The sequence below is a fragment of the Cheilinus undulatus genome, linkage group 6 (genome assembly GCF_018320785.1).
Source record: "Cheilinus undulatus linkage group 6, ASM1832078v1, whole genome shotgun sequence".
Taxonomy (NCBI): domain Eukaryota; kingdom Metazoa; phylum Chordata; class Actinopteri; order Labriformes; family Labridae; genus Cheilinus; species Cheilinus undulatus.
The window spans coordinates 47,714,092-47,720,647 of record NC_054870.1 but is presented as its reverse complement, the minus strand read 5'-3'; positions in this window follow the sequence as shown (position 1 = coordinate 47,720,647).

Below are 6,556 nucleotides of genomic sequence, written 5' to 3'. Positions count from 1 at the left end.
TTTTTATTCTCTACAGTGGGAAAAACCTTCTTCTAATCTAGTGGTTCTTTACAGGTCTAGACTCAGGACTCACCACCAAGGTCACTCATAAAGGGGCCAAAAAAGTGGAGAGCTTTTTCAGGCTCATGAAAGCCGGTAAAAATATGCTCCATAGTAAAGACAAGCTGCAGTTACCATGTTTATTTTTAGCCAAAATACTCCAAAGCAACAGAAATACACATTTTATCTATTCTTGCTATAGGGAATTTGGCCCGTTTCAAAATTTAAACTTTATTTAAAAAGTTTTTTGAAAGTTTTTAACAATGTGGGTGGGCTAGTAGAACCAAACCACCTGGCTAGTAATGTTAGACTTTAATGCCATGTTTTGAGAAGAAACTGGGGCATCTTTCCAAGGAACTTTTGAACCCAGAAGTAACTTGTAAATTTGCTTTTCACCTCAGAAAAGGAGGTAAATGTTAGCCAGGAGCATGATTTCACAAAGAGACAAAACAAACGCGTTGGAAAAAGTGCAACTTTACAAAAGCGCCGAAAGAAATTTGGAAATTTTGGTTCTTTTCTAGAGATCTTCAGATAATACCAAATTGTCAGGGGTAAACCAGTTTTGTTTTCCCAAGATAATGAGATAAGATAGATGAGAGTCCCAGCACACCTGTTAAGAACCACTGCTCTAATCTACTGAAAAGCTCTGTTTCATTCACTCATCTTTTTTTTTTCATCCAAACATAAACTGAGTTTTTTTGATTGTGGGGATAATCGTACATAATGTCTGAAGTGAAGGACTTTCTTACATCCAGAGATAAACCAAATATTTGAATACTTATTTAAATGTTCAACTCTAGCTAGCTGCCTAAAATTATTTCCTAATCCTCTTTTTATAAACTGTTGGGTTTTTTTTTGTATTGATGAATTTTAATGATGTTATGAGCACAGAAAAATAAGGACTTGTTGAAGCTTTATGCTCAGAGTTTCCTCTTTTTGCACAACACAAAAGCTGCCTTTTTGTCATTATGGAAGTTGACAAACAGTGTAAAAGTGTGTATTTAATATATCATAGTTGATCCAAAATATCGTTCTAATAATTGTTTACAATTTGTACTTTCCTCTGCGCTGAAGGTATGCTATCTCTGCCTTTTGGCTAAGAATAAAAGTTTACAGATGTATGACTGCCTGTCTCGTCTGCTGCTTTTGTTAAATTAGAAATGATTTCATGTTTTAATTACAAATTGTCAGCATATGAAGTAACAAATAATATTTATTTAATTACTTTATTTGAGTAGTGTGTTTTGGTAATTGTATCATTTTCGTGTACTTTTAAGAAATCATTCATTTTTCTTTTACTTAAGTTTAATTTTAACCAGAATAACTTTACTTTTACTTGAGTACAGTACTTTTGTACTTTTTCAACCTCTGTTGACTTCACAGTTGCACATAGAGAAAGACTGATTCCACATCCATCCCAAAACAGCTGTTGGACACAGTAAAAACTGTAATGTTGATATTTCAGGGTTGAACATTTCAGAGTTGATTTTAACTCTATTCTGAGTGAGTTAGTTGACAGTGTCTGTCCGCCAGTGTTACTGTAAAGAGTCAACTGATCTAAGCTCTATGGACCACCGTTTCAAATCTGTCCGGATAAGTTGGTGTAGTTTCCCATCATGTCTTTGGGCAGAGTGTTGAGGTGTGTTTGGATGTTGCGTGTTGTACAGAAATTCCTGCAGAGGTGCTTCAGTCATTTTTTGATAACTGGTAATCGAAACACCTGAATTTCAAAAAAACCCTAAAATATCGCTAAAAAGTTTTTACTTTTCGATATAGAAATATATCGCAAAATTGCAGTGGAAACACTTTCTGCATTTACAGTTGAAACCAGAAGTTTACATACACTATATAAAAAGGCACATAAACTTTTTTTTCTCACTGCATAACATTAAATCAGATTAAACTTTTCCTGTTTTAGGACAATTAGGATTACCAAAATTATTTCTATTTGCTAAATGCCAGAATAATGAGAGAGATAATTTTTTAGACATTTTTTTATTATTTTCTTGAGAGTCAGAAGTTTACATACATTTCATTAGTATTTGATAGCATTGCCTTTAAACTGTATGACTTGGGTCAAACATTTTGGATATGCTTCCACAAGCTTCTCACAATAGTTTGCAGGAATTTTGGCCCATTCCTCCTGGCAGAACTGGTGTAACTGAGCCAAGTTTGTAGGCCGCCTTGCTCGCACATGCCTTTTCAGCTCTGCCCATAAATTTTCAATGGGATTGAGATCAGGGCTTTGTGATGGCCTCTCCAAAACATTGACTTTGTTATTCTTAAGCTACTTTGTAAGCAGTTTGACAGTATGCTTAGGGTCACTGTCCATTTGGAAAACCCATTTGCACCCAAACTTTAACTTCCTGGCTGATGTCTTGAGATGTTGCTTCAGTATTTTCACATAATGTTCTTTCCTCATGATGCCGTCTATTTTGTGAAGTGCACCAGTCCCTCCTGCAGCAAAACAACCCCACAACATGATGCTGCCACCCCAATGTTTCACAGTTGGGATGGTGTTCTCAGGCTTGCAAGCTTCCCCCTTTTTTCTCCAAATGTAATGATGGTCATTATGGCCAACAAGTTCAATTTTAGTTTCATCAGACCACAGAACATGTCTCCATAAATTAAGGTCTTTGTCCCTGTGTGCATTTGCAAACTGTAATCTGGCTTTTTTATGTTTCTTTTGGAGTAATGGCTTCTTCCTGGGAGAGTGGCCTTTCAGCCCATGTGGGTACAGGACTCGTTTGACTGTTGATAATGACACACTCTTACCAGCTTCAGCCAGCATCTTCACAAGGTCTTTTGCTTTTGTTCTTGGGTTGAGATGCACTTTTTGGACCAAAGCACGTTCATCTCTGGGACACAGAACCCGTCTCCTTCCTGAGCGGTATGATGGCTGGACATTCCCATGGTGTTTATACTTGCGTATAATTGTTTGAACAGATGAACGTGGCACCTTCAGGCATCTGGAAATTGCACCCAAGGATGAACCAGACTTGTGCAAGTCCACAATTCTCTTCCTGATATCTTGGCTGATTTCTTTTGATTTTCCCATGATGTTACACAAAGAAGCAGTGTGTTTCAGGTGTGCCTAAAATACATCCACAGGTATGCCTCTAATTAACTCAAATGTTGTCAATAAACCTATCAGAGGCTTCCAAAGACATGACATCATCATCTGGGCTTTCCCAAATTGTTTAAAGGCATAGTAATCTTAGTGTATGTAAACTTCTGACTCTCAAGAAAATAATAAAAAAATGTCTAAACAAATTATCTCTCTCATTATTCTGGCATTTAGCAAATAGAATTAATTTTGGTAATCCTAATTGACCAAAAACAGGAAAAGTTTAATCTGATTTAATGTTACGCGGTGAGAAAAAAAAGTCTATGTGCCTTTTTATATGGTGTATGTAAACTTCTGGTTTCAACTGTACAAGTCACGGGACGTGACGTAGGGTGTCACATGACCGGTCATTCCAAGATGGCGCGGTATGTGTAGACAGAAGAAGAGACGAGACTTCTCTAAACATCATACTTCTACCCTTATACGTGGCTTTTGCCATACTTACAGACTTACTCTGAACTATCATCCATTGCCTTCGTCTTCTGTTCAAAATAATCAAGGCAACCGCCGTAGATGTAACCATAACCGAGTGTCAAGCTTTCCTGCAGCGGATTCATGCAAGATGAGATTTTACAAGGATTGCAAGGCCTATGCCCAAAACTCCCTTCAATGGAAACGCATTCAAAGCACAATTGTACTTAATCAAAATTTAAGAAATATCGCTTTTATTTTGCGAAAAACTGTAATGTAAACCCAGCTTCTGTCATGTTGTAAAACATTTTAGTTTAACTTTATGTAGTGTGGACAAATTTAACTCTATGTGAGTTAAATTTATGCTGTCAATTGACGTGTTTGGTAAAGCATGACACCAAAGCAGAACAGCCTACCATTGGTTGTTACAGTCCATGTGACAAAACAATGTGGTGGCTAGCATTAGCTGCCAATGCCAGAAATGATTGAAAACAATTTTTTGGCAATAATTGAAATTGCAAAATGTCTGCCATATAGACTCGATCTGGGTGTCTTTATGAACTTGAAGGGGTAACGAGGTAGACAGCAAGTTAACTGTGATCAACCACATTTTTTGGAAGGTGAGTTCAATTTCACTAGCCATACCCAGACCTGATTACTGCCAGACCTGTTGAGTAAAGAAATCTCTGAAATAGAACCTGTCTGACAGAGGGAAGTAGGCTAAAGATCTCAAACAGCAACAAATAATGGTGCCATCTAAAGATATTCAAGAGCAGATAAGAAACAAAGTCAGTGACATCTATTAGTCTGGAAAGAGTTACAAAGCCATTTCTAAGGCTTTGGGATTCCACCAAAACAAAGCCAGAGCCATTACCCACAATTGGAGAAAACTTGTAACATCCAGGAGGTCACAAAAGAACAACATCTAAAGACCTGCAGGCCTCACTTGACTCTGTTTGGGTCAGTGTTCATGGTTCAACAATAAGAGACTGGGCAAAAATGGCATCAGTGGGGGAGTTCCACTGATTTTTGTGTTCCAAAAAAACACACAAAGGTTCGTCTCACATTTTCCAAAAATATTCTTGATGATCACCAAGACTTTTGGGAAATTTATTGTGGACTGATGAGACAAAAGTTGAACTTTTTGGAAGGTGTGCGTCCCCGTTACATCTGACCTAAAACTAACACAGCATTTCGTTAGAAGGGCATCATCAGGCTTCCCCTCAATGGTTATCAGGTCTAAATAGATATATTTATATACTTAATTTATAAAAATCAGTCTTCTGTAATAGTGCTTTTGATCTTCATTCTGCATGAAACATGATTTAGCTGACATTTTCATCATTTTTATTTCAGATTTACACAGTTTAGTTTCGTTTGTCAGCATCCTTTTTCATGCTGTTTATGTTCTCTACTGTTTCTAACTATGTTTTCACATTGGGTGATTGAATTTCTTTTTTGCTTCAGTGCTGTAACTCTCTAAATCCATTTTCAGATCTGCTGAATGTGTCCCTGGGATTGTATTCTTCTTTTCCATTAGTACCTCTTTACCCAACATCTGTTAGATTTTATTTGAGACAACTGACCAAACACGTTGATATTACAAATATGTTTTTGACCTGCATAACTTTCCCCATGTTCTCTCTTTTGAGTGTACCTTGAAACCAGCTTCCCTAAAAGAGCTTATTAAACATTAGACAGCATCCTTTGCAGGTGAAAAGTTCATGATTCACTTGAGGCGTTTCATACATCATCACTGCTTACGTGTCTGCTGCTCCCACCTTAAAACACATAACCAAAAACAACTGTTGCATCACTGTTCAAATATTATTGATAACTACCTAGGGATGCAGCCCTCTATATAAAGCCATCTTCAGACAGTTGTCAGACACATCGACTTCCCACGACTAGAAACTGTTGCATCTCATCAGGATGGAATGTATTTCAGCCTTACACTGATTATTCTCATGTGTAGTGGTAAAATAGTGATTTTTTTGTTTTTAATTCAAGGCTCACAGCATAATTCCATTCCATTCCATTGCAGCATTTAATGTTACTGTAGTTGATGCAAAATAAGATAATATTAAATATTAATAAAGGGATAGCCTATAAGTGATGCTGTTATTGATTCCTATGTCTAGTTCAGACTAAAATCTCAGTCCTGAAAACACAAATCAAAGCTTAAAAAAATAAAGATTGACTTAGAAAACGACCAGCAAATGTTGATCTGTTGGTCCTACCTAAAACTTTACAAACTTAAACTTACACATGGAAATACTGACAGCTTATTTGGGCCTATCTTTACAGCTAACACAGGCTGAGAAAAAACAGTCAATATAGGCCAATATTTACAGCCAATATGGGCAGATAGTCACAGCCAATATGGACAGATATTTACAGCCGGTATGGGCAGTTACTGTAGTTACAGCCAATATGGGCAGATAGTCACAGCCAATATGGACAGATATTTACAGCCAGTATGGGCAGTTTGTGTTGTTACAGCCAATATGGGCAGACATTTACAGCCAGTATGGGCAGTTACTGTAGTTACAGCCAATATGGGCAGATAGTTACAGCCAATATGGGCAGTTAATGTAGTTTAAGCCAATATGGGCAGACATTTACAGCCAGTATGGGCAGTTAATGTAGTTACAGCCAATATGGGCAGTTAATGTAGTTACAGCCAATATGGGCAGTTAATGTAGTTACAGCCAATATGGGCAGACATTTACAGCCAGTATGGGCAGTTACTGTAGTTACAGCCAATATGGGCAGTTAATGTAGTTACAGCCAATATGGGCAGATATTTACAGCCAGTATGGGCAGTTACTGTAGTTACAGCCAATATGGACAGTTAATGTAGTTACAGCCAATATGGACAGTTAATGTAGTTACAGCCAATATGGACAGTTAATGTAGTTACAGCCAATATGGACAGTTAATGTAGTTACAGCCAATATGGGCAGTTAATGTAGTTAC